At 40.7% G+C, this 15,996-nt stretch overlaps 1 protein-coding gene across 2 annotated transcripts in view; it reads left to right on the forward strand.

The window, feature by feature from the left end:
- The window catches only part of UNC5C (unc-5 netrin receptor C), a 493,308-nt gene that overhangs the window by 84,366 nt on the left and 392,946 nt on the right, over positions 1 to 15,996 (forward strand). The window lies entirely within an intron of this gene.

Consider the following 15,996-nt stretch of genomic DNA (forward strand, 5'->3'; position numbering starts at 1 on the left):
CTAAACATACTGCCCATTATAAAACCAGAATCAACAATCAGCCAACTTAACAAATTATAAATGCTTAACCTACTAGTTTGAAATTTAGAAATTCTGTATGAACAGAGAACTTTCCAGAATAGAGAGTGGATGATGTATGTGCTGTCCTGAGTTCCTCAGAAGAAGACTGGGATAAAAATTTATAGATATACAGGCTTAGTAAACTTTTTGAAAAACTGGAAGGGATGGGTCTAATACATAACATCAGTTAGGCCGTAAATGGCCTTGACAAAGGTGGCCCAGTCTTTCCACGTCTTGTCAGATCTTGGAAACTAAGCAGGGTCAGCCCTGGTTAGTATTTGGATGGGAGATCACTAAAGAAGTCCAGGGTCACTATGTGGAGGTAGGCCATGGTACCTCTGAATATCTCTTGTCTTGCAAACCATATAGGTTCACCATAAGACAGCTGCAACTTTACAGCACTGTCCACCACTACCAAGTCATAATGGAGTGACCACTGGAAAGGCTTGGTTGGTGAGGTGAGCCAAACATGCACATGGATTTATTTTTCCCCCAGACTGAGTGATTTTATTGAATATTAAAATAAAGTACAACACATGACATTACAAATACAAGATATTCAATGTAGTTATATAATAAAAAGTTACTTAGCTTCAAAATTTCTTACGAGCTTGCCCGACTCCTACAAAGAAAGAGATGGAGTTCAAGTCATATCTAAACCTTCCAACTACTTAGTGATAAATATATATGGACTGTAAAAAAAAAAAAAAAGTAGTCCTCTGTGCAAACACCAGTCATTTCCAACTCCGGGGTGACGTTGCTTTCACAACATTTTCACGGCAGACTTTTTTTTTAATGGGGTGGTTTGGCATTGCCTTCCCTAGTCATCTACACTCCCCCGCCCCAGCAAGCTGGGTACTCATTTTACCAACCTCGGAAGAATGGAAGGCTGAGTCAACCTTGAGCTGGCTACCTGAACCCAGCTTCTGCCGGGATTGAACTCAGGTTGTGAGCAGAGCTTAGGAGTGCAGTACTGCAGCTTTACCACTCTGCACCATGGGGCTTTTTATATGGTCTGAGATCTAATTAAATTTTCTACTTGCAAGTTGTCTGTTGATACATCAAAAGCATAGAGTCAAGGTGGCCACTTAGACATATTGCTTTTAAAGGTAAGCTGTGCATTACACTGTTCTATCCAGTCTGTGGTCTTATCTAGCAAAAAAAATACTCCCATATTTCATACCACCACTGATGCATCATGGGAATTTGATGTGATTTCCAATTTGATGCACATGAATTTATAGCAGGATAAATGTTACTTCAGAAATGTGGGCCCAGGATGTACAGGGCTTTAAAGATGATAAACAGAACTTTTAACTGAACTGGAAAGGAAAATGGTGGCCAGTGAAGTTTATTCATTGTGTTGGTATTATATGACCATGTGGACCTGTCCTAGAAAATAAACAGGCAGCCATGTTAAGTTTTGTACAAAGCATCTGAGTTCACATACAGCATGGTATGGGAATCCAGCTCAGAGGTTATAGTAACATGGATAGACATGGCCATATAGTAGGAGAGAGATTCTGTCTATAATAGAAGCAAGTGCTTCTTACAGAAATGGTTATATTATCCCTTGATTAGCAATGTGAATGACATTTTTTGAAAGGTGTTGTGTTTTGAAGCAATGGGATGGATCCAGCAGTCAGTGTAAGGCATTAATGATAGATCTCCCCACCCCCACCTGGGAATTCTTCCTCATCCCAGGATTGTTGGTCCCATTTCCTAGGATCTGCATGGAGTAATAGCCATATAGATCAGGAGGCTGCATTGAGGAGGGGCAAGGGAGCCTCTTTTGTTGGTGGAAGGGCTTGCTTTCTCAGCTTCCTTTTTTCTTAAGATGCTTGCACTACAAATTCAGGTATTTAAACATACACAGAGTCACAAGTAAATATATAAACATTTCCCTTTATTTTCCTTTATCCAAATGGTGTTATGCCTCTTTGTGCTTTGGAAAAGGGAGGCAACATTAGAAGAATGTCACTCATAAGAATGCCACAAAACTACCAGTGTTCCACACATAACTGAAGTATGTTGTGTGTCCAAGAACTCACTCCCATAGGAGGCTGACTGTTGTATCTCTGTGTGTCCCATTCATGTGATGTGGTTTTCTTCCAAACTGCCTCCACAGGTTTATCTCTACATAATGCTTGGATTGTTTAATCACAATTTATGCAGACTGGCAGTTGAGTTACCAGTCCTCAGAAGTGGAACATCCAGATAGTAATTCATGCAGCAATAGTGAAGGTAGATTAGTCCGAAGAAGGCTGGTGTTTACTCTCATACACTTTTTATATATAAACTATTTGGGGTTTAAGTGAAGTGTGCCTCAAATTGGAAAAAGTATATATTTTAGTGGCCAGAATTTTTTTGGGGGGCGGGGGGGAGCGAAGTGGACCCAGCTCTAATCTGTACTTTTTCTCATTTCCCTCCCTTCTCTGTGTGCCTTGTAGCTCAGTCACTGGTGCAGAGGCAACATAAAACTTTTTTTTGTTGCTGTCAAGTCACAGCCAATTTATGGTGACTCTGTAGGGGCAAGAGACACTCAGAAGTGGTTTCCCATTGTTTGGCTATGTGAGGCAACCTTGGATTTCCTTGACAGTTTTGCACCCAAATTCCCTGCTTAGCTTTTGAGAGCTGACAAGATCAAGCTAGCCTGGGCTATTAAGGTCAGGGCTTAATACCTTTAACCCCTAGCAATTTACTTAGTGAACTAGCCAAAAGAAATGCTTGCTGGATTATGTTTTTAGTCTTCCTTCTAAGTCAAAGGGACTCTGCTGACTGACCAACAAAAAACCATCCATTCCCTTTCTCTTTCCTGCTCTATTTCCCTCTTCCCTCCTCAATAACTCCACTTCTCTGGCTCAGATCAATGTCAGTAGTTAAATGGATCAGTTATTTGAAAGCTGTCTGTTGACCTTTCCGCCGTGATTGATTGCATGAGAGTGCACAGCAGTGAGGATTCCAGGCAAGGATAGCAGTCACTGCTGCCTGCTACTCTCACTGCTCCCAGTTGGCTGCTATGGTTTCCCAATGAGGAATAAGCTGCCTGCATAGATGCAGGGCCTGAGAGTGCTCTCAAGTAACGATAATGAAGCTGAGAGCCACATCTAGTCTTCCTCAGTGGCCGAGAGAAATTATTTATGAAGAGGAGGCAAGAGCTGAGTGGTTTACTGGCCTTCGAAATACTGCTTCCTGGCCTGAGGTTTGAAATCAGAGTCGCTGGAGCCCTCTGTGACAGCTGCCCCAGGGTGTTTGCCTGTGTGGTATCAAAGGAGAAGTCAAAGCGACAGGAGGCAGAATGTCAAGCCCTGTGTTCATCTCTTTTCCCCTTGCCCAAGTAATTTGCTTTTAATTTACCATTGTCCACTTTTGCCATTGTGGAAGCATACAGATAACTCATAGTGCAGGGTGTATGTGCAATACTTCTTCCAGACCTCTTGTTCCCTGTTGTGTTTTCCTTCACTCTGTCTGAATCTAATTTTTCTTGAGCCTTTAATTTGCTTCAAACCTCCTATAAGCAGCTCCATGATGGTTAAAGGGTTTTGACCTTCATCAAACAGAAATTTGTTTTTGCTTCAGTTAGGAATTATGTTTGGATAAGCATACCACATGCCATTTTTATCTCTTGAAATGTACGGTTTGCATAGTACAGGGTAGTTTGCATAGTGGCAGAGCATACAAATCCCTCGTAGAGCAGGAATTTTGAAACAAGTTGTGTGTGATTATTTTGTTTTTCATCTTCTTAAGGTCGCTTCCGTTGTCTTCGTAATTCACTGCATGATCACAGTTTTCAGTCGCTTACTTAATGAACGGGTAACAACACTAGAGTATTCTGGGGCACGTTATGGCAAAGTTCTTGTTCTGAATCCATATTTTACAATCCAGCAATACAAAGCTAGTAATGAAAAGGTTGATAGGTTGATGTTTGAGACTGTCAGAGAAAAACAGAGCGTTTATACAGAAGTGATGAGAAGTGAGAAAAGAGTAAATTCCTAGGAGACCAATGACAAAAAAAATGCGTAGATGTTTTAGATTGCAGACACATAATGCTGGATTCCCCTGATCTGGATGTCCCAGGCTAGCCTAGCCCGGTCTTGGCAGATCTTGGAAGCTAAGCAGGGTTGGCTAAGTTCAGTATTTCGATGGGAGACCACCAAAAAAATTCAGTGTTGCTATGCAGAGGCAGGCAAGGGCAAACTACCTCGCAGCATCTCTTGCCTTGAAAACCCTATGGGGTTGCCCTATGTTTGCTGCATTTTGATGGCACTTTCCACTACCATCAGTGTCAGATTCAGTGCAGAATTTTCACCTATTTAATTTACCTACATTGAACTTCTCTTGCCGTTTTGTTGCTTACTCACTCAGTTTAGTGAGATTCTCACAATCTGTTTATGTTTTTACCATTCTGAATATTTTCGTATCATCTGCAGACTTGGCCACTACACTGTTCACACACACACCCCATTCCAGATTATTTAAAAACAAATTAAATAATGCCATTCCCAATAGCGGTCCTTGTGGGACACCTCGTTCCCCACTCACACTCTTCCATTGTGAAAACTGCCCATTTATTCCTAATCTGTGTGACTTGTCAATTTAAGCAGTTTTTAGCCTATAAGAGTTTAATGTTTTTCTTTTAAAAATATGAATTTGGAGGGACCACAGTTCAAACAAGAATCATGTAAATACTATTGTAAAATAATTGTTTATGATTTTCATGTTATTTTTGTTTCTTTGGATTTTTTCATTCAAGATTTCAAAATATTAAGTTCAGTGGTTGCATTCAGATGCAGATTAGTGATAATAATATCTAGGGGTTTTGTTGCGTTAAAAATAACATGTTTCTAGATCTTTTGGCTTTTGAAACACTCTTGAGTACTTTAAGGCAGGGTTTTCTAAACATTTCAAAACAGGGTGGATATTTTGCTACAGTTTGCAAGATACGTTGTTGAACTTCCAAGAAGTCCTGACACTCCCATGGTGGCTGGGAAAATCTATCAAGGCTTTACCTTGACTTTTTAACTAGATAGTCTACTAATTGTAAAGCTTGTGAAGATGGAGTAAGCATAGACCAATAATTTATTGTTTCCAAATATTGGGTAAAACTTCTAAGTGCTGGGTCTTCGCTCTCTCTATTAAATTACAAACAGATATTATCCCTTTCCTCCTCCCATCTTTCCTTGGTAAATTTTTAGAAAATTACACCACAAAATGCTTTTTAGTTTTCAACATGGTAGAAAGTGGCAGAATGACAAAGTTGAAAGGGAATAGCTAAAGCAGTACCATCTGTTCTAGTCTCATTGGCTCAATGGCACTTTCTATTAAATGAGCAAGGATTGAACACATAATGTACTACTTATGTTAGCGGTATAACTAACCCCAAACTATAGCATGAATTTCTACAGTTACCACATAAATTCTAAATGCAAGGAATCATAAGTTCTTGGGTTTTGAAAAATCCCACTGTTTCCTTTGCTGTAAGGAGAAGATAATCTATGTTGTAATAGCAAATTAATAATAGCACAAACTGTAAATTTTGAACAATAGCAGATGATTGTGTTGGGTGTCTGGTGAGCAAAAGAAGGAAGGAAGGTCTCTTTTGCCAAACCCTACCATAGGCCCTTCCATTAATTCAGAGGGTGGAGGAAGACTGCTAATATTTTTAGAAAACAGGACACTTTTCTTTCAAGATAGAAGATCGATTCAGGTGGATAGCTGTGTTGGTCTGAAGCAGCAGAACAAAGTTTAGTTCGCTGGCACCCAGGGCCATTGCCAGAAATTTTTTCAGGAAGGGACTCTGGGGGAACACAAATTAAATTAACAGAGAGGAGTAGCTCCTTACCCCAGCTTCCATCTCATAGTATTTTTGCCACCATGTCCATCTCCCAAAGCTTCTCCTTCCCCCATGCTCCAGCTAGAATCCATAAGATTTACCGAGAGACACGTGCCCCCTCCTCTCTCCTCCCCAGAAAGAAATTTTGCAGGTTGGCAAAATATTCCAAGGAGGGGGATCCCTTTCCTGAGATTGCCTGTTGAAAGCCCCAAGGTCCTTCCCCTCTGGATGTTTTTTTAATGATGATCGTCACTCTTCCATGCAGCCTTATTCAACATGTTGCCTACCGGTGTGGCCAGGCAGGTGCTGCTCCCTCCCCCTTCTCACTATGGTTGCAAGAAGCACTGTGAGGTCTTGACCTGCCTCCCTCCTTGCCAAGATACAGTAGCAGTGACAGCAGCTCTGGCGTCAGAGATCTTAGACAGCTGATTCACTGGCTGGTACAGAGTGAGGTGCTGGGGCAGGCCATTGTTCTGGCGTTTCACTGAGCCTATGCCAGCCAGTGACACCTTTGTGGAAAAGGGGCATCAACTATACCACCCACAGGGCAGATCTGGCCCTTGCAGGGCTCCTATCAGCTCTGTGAGCAACTGGTTATCTGCTGCTTCCTACTTCTTGTTCCTCTTTCCTGTTTCCAGCAGTGAAGCTGGTTTTTGCCCAGTCTATTTCTTGCTTCACAAAGGAAACAAACAAAGCCAAGCCTCCCTTCCCTTGATTGGCTGAGGGCTCCTCCCCCTCCTCTGGGGATGGGTGAGGAAGGAAAGAGACAGAGAGATAGTTCTGTAGCACCTTTAAGAAGACCAGCAATGTTTAGTGTCCCTGCACACTTCTTCAGAGGGAGGGAGGGAAAGAAACAGCTAGAAAGAGAGAGAGGGAGGGAGGAGGGGGAGAGAGTCAGTTCCTTGGCACTTGGAGAGATCCTTTTTTCCAGTTCTAACAGATGGGTGGGGAAGAAACCTAAAAGCACAGCTTGCATTCTGTAAAAGTGGTAGAGAGCAAGAGTTCAGTAGCCCTTAATACTAACAAAATTTGTGGCTGGGCATGAGTTTTCATGAGTGAATGCTCACTTCTTCAGATACATCTCAAATACGAACCCATCTGTCCTTCTCTCTTGGAGAAGGAAGTGATTTCAGACACCAAATGACAATAGCAGGCATTGGTAATGAGAGAAGAAACCTAGGAGGATGCGTTGTCTTGAACTTCATTATCGGTTGCAATTCAGCAGTCTCTATAATCTCCCTTTGAAATTTCTTTGTAAGAGTGCTGCTACTCTTAGGTCAGCAACTGAATGTCCTGGAAGGTTAAAACAGGGATGTCATACTCATTTGTTATGAGGGTTGGATCTGACATAAATGAGACTTTGTTGGGCCAGGCCAGGCTGTGTCAGGCTGGGCCATGTGTGTACCTACTTAAGATTAGGTAGCTGAGATATAAACTTTTTAAAGGACACAGACAAACAAGATAAAAGATTTTTTTAAAAACTTAACATAAAGCATGCTTAAAACATTAACACTTGTTGGTCTTAAAGGTGCTTTCTTTGTAGTTCTCCCATGGGATCCAGGGAACTGGGCAAAGGAAGCTCTGGCTCTTTCCCTCCCTCCCAGGGGACCAGGAGGGGAAAGAGTCTCAACCAATGGAGAAAATCAAGCTTTTGCTCTGTAGCTCCTGTGCAATTGAGCAAGCTTTGCAAAGCAAGCTGAGATGCAGAAGAAGCAAGAGAGAGGGAGAAGGAAGTAGACAAGAGCCAGTTGCTCGGAGTCCTGATAGGAACCCTCCAGAAGCCTACTTCAGCCCCAGATTTCACGTTTGATACCCCTGGGTTAAAACGTTGCCCCACTGGTTTTGAATGCTGTGGTTTCTAACAGCAGTAAAAAGTGTTGTCTCTGGTTGCCTGAACTCTTGTGAAGTAGCACCTTAAAGACAAACAAAATTTGAGGTAGAGTATGTGCTTTCGTGAGTCACTGCTCACTTGTTCAGGTTTATTTCCAATTATTCTTCTCATCCTCGTGGACTGAATCCTCCCATAACAAATTGAGACCTAGGTTTCCTGTCTCATTGCCAGTGCTGGTATTTCCATGCCTACTACCCCTCTGCATATCACATCTAATCCAGTCATATCTGCTATTGCCATTCAGCATCTGAAATAATCTTTATAAATATGGTACCTTTATATCTTTATATATATGGTACCTCATGTTACATTTTATGGCAGACGTGGCCCAACCAGCAAACTGACATTTATGTCAGATCTGGCCCTTGTAACAAATGAGTTCAGCACCTCTGAAATACATGCTATTTTCCTGTTCTCTGTTTGCTTGGTAGGTGGCATCTGTTTGTGGTTACAAGAACAAATTGTGAGTTTATTTGGGGACTATGAAGGCACACAGAGAAAGTTGCAAGGCTAAATTTTATATATATATATATATATATATATATATATATATATATATATATATATATATATATATAATTTCCCTTTTTAATCTGTGCCTTTCAAAATCAGAAAAGTGGCCGAAAAGTGGCATAGCAAGAAAACTCTACAGTAGTGTATCAGAACAATGTAATCATGCAAATACAGATATCCAAATTTACCAGAATACATTCTATTGTTGTAAGCTTCCTTTAACTGTAAGGAAAGGCAGAATGTTAAAGTTTTCATAAATTAATAAAAATAAATCCAGTGAGCTTAATGAATGAAGGAGGATTCAGACCTAAGGATCTTCAGTCCTAGTTCAGCATAACCACAACACTGGCTTTCACAATAGAGACAGGAGCAGATTAGGAGAGAAAAATAGCTCTGAAAAAGAGCCTTGTCTCTCAGCATGCATTCCCAAGGGAGCTGGAGGAGGAAGAGCAGGCACACATGACCAGAGATCATTGGCTAATGGTGAGAGTGGCTTCAGATCCTGCTCACTTCACAAGAGAAGCACCCTTGCATCAGGTGAATCTTGCCCAACTTGGGTCTGGGATGCTCCCAGTAGGGAAGTGGCTCCCACAGTCCACTGGACAACCAGGACTTCTCCAAGTGTCCTGAATGGCCAGTTAGCCACTGAATAGAGAGACTCCCTATTATAAGGGGTGTGCAATCCATTTTTTAGGCAAGAGAAGAAGAAGAAGAAGATGAGGAAGATATTGGATTTATATCCCGCCCTCCACTCCGAAGAGTCTCAGAGCGGCTCACAATCTCCTTTACCTTCCTCCCCCACAACAGTCATCCTGTGAGGTGGGTGGGGCTGGAGAGGGCTCTCACAGCAGCTGCCCTTTCAAAGACAACCTCTGCCAGAGCTATGGCTGACCCAAGGCCATGCTAGTAGATGCAAGTGGAGGAGTGGGGAATCAAACCCGGTTCTCCCAGATAAGAGTCCGCACACTTAACCACTACACCAAACCAGCTCAAGAGAAGGCTGCACTTCCCATAATTTTCAGTGAAATCTCACTGTGCTTGGAAGTTGTCCCAGCATGTAGCAGTAAAGACAGGTTTTTGATAGCAGGACTGTGGAGAGGTAGCATGTATACTTTCCACATAAATCAACTCTGCCCTGCTGTATTTCTCTAAAATATGCCTGATTATGACTGTGAAAGTCCACCTCTTCTCATGATTAACTCTCCTTGGAGTGAGACTGTTCCGGAATCTTTAGATGACAATAAAGGTTGCTAATCTAAGTAAACTGTTAATGCCATTAAGCAGATTTTTAGAGTGATTGCCTGTTTTGTGTGAGAGTCTAATTGGTCCAATGAAATCTTTAGGGGGAGGAAACCTCACTGGAGTTAATAAAGAATCATACCTCCTCATTCTTTTTGTTGAGGGATAAATTAAAGATGTACACTGGGAGATTAAAGTTCTATTAGGGGTCTGGGGAGAAAAACCCCTAAATCAGTGACTAATTTACATCAGTGTTTTCTCATTGTTTCTTGCTTTCTGCTTTATTCCTGACCCACAATCCCTGTAAAAATAGTTTGAATTGCTGATGTGACTAATAAGACACTGCTGAATATGAATCTGTCACTACCGGTGATCTAACTTATCTAAAAGCACTTGACAATAGGGGTTTTGGTACTCTTTGGGTAGTTTGGTGTGCATAGTAGCAAAATGAAGCCACTCCCAGAATTCAATTAGGGAGGCTACATCCGATGCTATTATCAGGGGAGGTTTTGTGCATTAACAGATGCTGGTATTGACTTCTCACATGGAAAATTAGGTGATGGAAAGAGAGTAAGCTGCTGCTGCTTCAATATTGGAGAAATTAATGCATGGCAATGTCATGTGATAATGCAACTAAAGAATAACAGGGGAAAAATGACTGCTCATAATTCTATCCATGCTAACTGGGAAACTGTTGAATTATACAAAATGGACAGAAAACTATCTGTAAAAAATATACTATCTATTGTATATGGTCAACGGCACCCATCTGCCAGTGTCACAGGAATCCTTTTCCTTTCTTTGTTAAAAACAACATGAAAGTCCTATAGCCAAAAGAGAGGCTAGTTAGCATGTGAAAATTGTAACCTTAGACTCAGGCAGCTGAATTCTGTTTGTACTGGCTGTATATAAGCATCAAGGCAAAACGGTTTCTTTCTTTCTTAGAAAATATGTGTACTTTTAACCTTGAAGGCATTCTCTTTAACAAGTAATGTCATACTGGTGCTCTCTCAGAATGGAAGTCAAGCAACTTCAAAGATACAATATCTCCTGCCACTGGCCTTTAGCCTGATCTTATGAATGGTCTCATAATGCCTCATGATATCTGGCATGAGGGGGAAATGAAACACTTGCCAGCAAGGGTTGGAATAGACCCCCTAGAAGCAACACAACAGCTGCTGTTAGGTTTTTTGTGTCAGAGACTTCCTGGCCCTGGGCCTTCACAGCAATGGTATATAAGAGGTTTTACAGACTTTAAGGGGAGAGGAACCAGGATGTTATCCAGTTTGTTTGAGTAGCATCTGTGTGGCTTAAAGGTATATGTAGCATAAGTGAGAAAATAAGGGCTCTTCTGGGTCAGACCAATAGTTGTGCTCATTCAGCATGCTGTTTCCCACAGTGGACAACCGCATGGTCTTATAAGTGGGACAAAGCTGGGACATGTTGCCCCCCAGCAACTAGCATTCAGAAATTCAGTTCTTTAACAATCATAGCTAACAATCTACTGGCCGTGAATTTGTCTAATCCTCTTTTAAAGCCTAAACTTGTGGCCATTGCTACATTTTGTAGCAGTGAATTCCATAAATTAATCCTATGTTGTGTGAGCAGAGATGATACAAGGCAAGATGTTTGAGTGTGCATTCATTTGGTTTATCCTTTTTATGGTCGTGAAGCGCAAAACTATGTTATGTCACTGTGGAAATGGCAGGTGATTCTTTCCCACCCCTTTCTATTTGTGAAGAGAAAAGTTGAAGGAAAATCAAAACATTGTGCTTAGATATGCATCTGTTCAACCCCTTGCTGTCCTTTTTTAATAAAAAGAGAAAATGAAGCAAACGAAAGTGAATTAATGTCATAATTTAGTTTCTTTCATGCTGTCTAGGTGCCATAACTGTTTTAGAACATTTGGAGATAAATGCAGGTCACAGACTCCTGCATACTTGATAAAGTTTCCTAGTGGATGTTGAGTACATAATTTATGTTTTATCATATTGAAATGTGGCTCCTGCCGTGAGTTATTTCTTTGCAAATACCAAATCAAATGTTTCCAGAAAAAACAACAAAACCTCTCTGGAGATGGAATGGAAATGAAGGCAGAAGACAATTTGATGTCATTAGTACAGAGACTGTTTATGAGTACCAGAGCTGACCTGCAGGTCTAAATGACATTGATTTGCATACTTAAAACTGGATTTAATGGATTAATGACTTGCAAAAGCTCTTTGCAGCTGGAATCAACGGTTGAACTGGAATTACACTGTTTACAACAAGGATCCCTAAAATCACGAGCATGTCAGATATGGCTCTGTAATTTTTTCTTTTTCTTTTGGAAAACCTAACCCTTTTTGTCTCCAATAAATTATAACTAGCTATATGCCAAATATTCTAGTTTCAATTTTAAGCCCAAAAATAACATTCTTAGAAAAATAGTTTGTAATTTTATTTATTTTACTTTATGTAAGTTCATATGAAGCTCTGTATGGAGACTTTTTGGAATCCCATTTGTTACCATTGGTTTTCCATGACTACTGTTGCTTCAGACAAACTCTTGCCATAGCTGCAAGCTGGGCTTGGTTAAAGGAGAAGGAGAAAGAATGGTAGAATTTGGAGTTGCCAGCTCTGGATTGGGAAATACCTGGAGATTTTGGGAGTGGTGCCTGAGGAGTTCGTGGAGGAAGTTTGGGTTTTCTCTTGGCAAACTCTCTTTCGCTTGGAGATCAGTTGTAATCCCAGGAGATTTCCAGCTACCATATGGAGGTTGGCAGCTCTAGTGAAAATACAACTCATGGGCTGATTACAGAGTGGCAGTTTGAGGCAACCCAGAGATGCCTCAGAAACCAACTTGAAAAATCCGTCCAAACGAGCACATCTGCCGTCCATCACCAGCCCATATTCTCCCTGTTCTCCAGTGTCCTTAGAGCAGCTCAAAAAGCTACCATGCTCAAAGAGGTAGCAAATTTCTCAGCCTCACACCCTGTTGCCTCTTTGGCATCTGGACACAGAAGTGTGCAAGCCAGGTGCCCTGGTGGTGTGAACCCGCCAAGCCACCTCAAACTGCTTCCAGCTTTTTTTTAAAAAAAAAATATTGCTTTCAAGCAAATAGGCACATGGGTGTATAAGTTCTCATATACATGACCAAAAAATGAATGGGGGGAAAAAGCCCAAACCTAGCTACAGGGGATGATGTGCAACAGCCGTCTGATCATGCCAAGTCACCCTGTAGACAGGATGGGAACAGCTTGCAGAGGAGCATTTGGATGCTTTGGGATGCTTCTTTTTGAGCCAGCCCAATTTGGAATTCCTCCCATCTGCCCTAAACTGGCCGTCTGTTATCAGTCATGGAGAGTGTTGATGCTGAGGCATTTGATTCTACCATATTCCTGAAAGTTATAGCAGGAGTGTAGTGGAGCCTGACATTAAGAATTGTCTTCAAAAATAACACTGAATATTTTTTTCTTTGTTTGGAAAAGAATTTGTTTTAGCCTGGCTGCCAAGACTGCCAGATAAGTTTAAATGGGAGATGCTATGGTTGACCGTGTTCCTAAAATAGAGTAGTACAGGATTTGGTGTCAAGCCCAATATAAACTGCCCCTTAACTTTGGAGAAGAGGTGGGGCTTGGTTTATAAAGGTCTTGGAGTTCATTTAAGAAACTAGGATCCTTCACTAATAGCATCCTCATGATGACAATAATAAACTTTGCTGCACTTCAGCCCAAAGCACTTGTTTAGCCTTTGGTTTATGATGAAAGACCAAAGCCTTTTGTAACCAGAAAAGGGGCAGTTTGAACAGATCCAGTTGGCATATATGAAAACTTGAAAAGTAATCATTTGTACCTAGCACAGAACTCAGCCTATGCATACTATATTGGCCCCAGCTCATTTGGGGAGCTTTATATTGTTAAATTGGAACTGCATTACCCATACAAATTAGCACAACCCCTTTCATTAGCAGCAAGGTAATATACTGTGTGTGTGTGAGTGTATATGTTGTGCATGAATTGTAATTATTTTTGTTCTTCAGACTCTTTCATTTATGAGGGCATAATTTGGCTAGATCTGTTAAATGCATCACTGGCTTATAAAAATCACTGCTTGTTTCTTGCTTCATATTAAGTAAGACATGCCAAAACTGGAAACCTTTTGGGACATGAAATATGACTCAAAGGTCACTGCTTAGAACGCGGATAATACAGCGCATGAGACAACACTAATCTCTTGGTACTGTGATGAATATGTTGACAAGCATTCAACTTTTAATAATTAATCATGAAAAAACAAAGCCATGTTAATAATTTAAGGTCTCCTAATGGCTTCTTGAATGCCATGGTTTCTGTTGAGCTTTGCCTGTGTTAATTTTAATCTAGGCACTCCTAACTTGGAGCACTATAGTTTTTAGTGACTGGTTTGCTGATACTACTGTTGGCACTGAACACGCTACCTCCAGTGGTTGTAATGCTCCAGCAGCAGTATTATGGATAATAAATTTAGGATATATGGGAGGAAGAAAAAACCATAAAAATCATAATGAGTAGTATTCATTCTAGAAATAGTATTCATTCTAGTATCTTAGTAGTATCTATCCTAGAAAGCAGTTTTTCAATCCTCCCTGCTTTTATATCATGCACTTTTTTTTTTGCTTCTTATTCTATGTGCAGTTATTATTTTAAGTGCTTATAATTTCTAAGTGTAACACTGCTGGGCTCCCCTTTTACCATCTTAACATTAAATGAATGGATGCAGTCATTTCTGTGGCTGTCTTCATGCCTAGGGTATTTCCTGATACTTATGATAGGAAATTCCTTAAATACTGGAACTACCAAAGCTGCTATTTAATGCTCCAGCCCTTCTGGTCCCTTAAGAAAGAGCAGTTACTCCTCTCAAGTTGCTGTTTTTGCAATTGCACACTGCTCCTAGATAAACAGAAACTGACATTTTCTAAAGAGTGCTATTCTGTTCACAATGTTAGCATTGGAGCCAGTAACTGGAGAGAGAAAATACCTCTCATGTTGCATGTCTGGTTACGGAAATCAGATGATTCAATGCAATTCTTTCCAGTTTGAACTGCTTAAATACATGATTTTGTTTTGGGCTTGGCTAGGTTTTTTAGCAGGGAGCTGTTGCAGTCATAGAAGTAGCCATGATTTTGGTTTCAAAGGAGGAGCTAGATGAAGCCTTATTTAGACAATACTTAGGCTTATGTTAGTACGGTACAGTGCCACTGAAGCAAAGAATGCTCAGAGAAAAGGGAAATGTTTTCAAGGAAACCTACATAATGGAATTCTATTAATGGACTGGATCCAACCAGTTTTTCTGCTGATGAAAAAGGAAGAAAAGGGGTTTTTTGACCACCAAAAAAGGCTATGCTAGAGATCATGCAGTTTGCCATGAGGGTCAGGGAGAGAAATAAGTAAGACAGCCGGACAAGACTGAAAGAAAATGCTGGCTGGATTCAACCCAATGTTTCAGTTTTAAAAGGTCTGTATACTTTTCATGAAGTCTACATGATTCTTGTTAAAGATTTACACTGAACTTTGCCCCCCAATTGTTCAGGGGTTTTCCTATTGGTCTTTGCTTATCAGTAGTGGTAGCACCCTTAAAAAAGAATGAAAGAAAGATTTACAGCAAATCCTGACATCTTCTTTGAATTCTTCATACTTTCATCAGCTTCAATGCTCCCTCCTGCAATCCAATTCCATGTTTACCTGTACAAGAGTAAATGTCAATTTATGCCCTAGATATAGTCGTACAAACCCATTTTACAGATTAGGAATTGACATCCAGGATTAAGTGCTACTCAGATTAGTCCTGTATCAGATTTGTCATGTATTATCTACACATAAAGAATTAAAACATGAGTCCTTGGGCATAAAACAGACTGACAGTTTAAATTTACAGTTTCCAGACTAAAATAATAAAACATCAACCCTTTAACTGAGTGAACAGAAACATTTTGGCCTTGTACCTAAAAGAAAGCAAGATAGGTGCCCGGCAAGCCTCAAGGAGAAGAGCATTTTATAAACATGGTGCCGCTGGTTGTCACCCACCTTGCCTTTGAATGTCAGGAAACAGAGAACAGGGCTTGTGAGGCAGACTGGTGGGATGAACAATATGGAAGGAGGTGGTCCTTCATGTACCCTGGACTCAGCCATTTATAAATCATCCGGGGGGACTCACACAGCATCTTAAGGTTTTAGGAAACCAGCCCCTTTTAAAATAAAGCCTCTCCCTTAGTTGTTTTCCTTGGTAGTAAGATATAATAGGGTAACAGATTTAAAGGCTTTGGATACACTGCCATGAGGTAAGTTTTTCATGAGCCAGAAGAACACAGAGATCACTGAGGCAGAACTTGAATAAAAATAACAAAGAATGTTTATGAACAGGTAGCTCTTAAAGAGTAACCCCGTGGCACAGAGTGGTAAAGCTGCAGTACTGCAGTCCGAACCCTCTGCTCATGACCTGA

Source organism: Heteronotia binoei, chromosome 9 (genome assembly GCF_032191835.1).
Source record: "Heteronotia binoei isolate CCM8104 ecotype False Entrance Well chromosome 9, APGP_CSIRO_Hbin_v1, whole genome shotgun sequence".
Taxonomy (NCBI): Eukaryota; Metazoa; Chordata; class Lepidosauria; order Squamata; family Gekkonidae; genus Heteronotia; species Heteronotia binoei.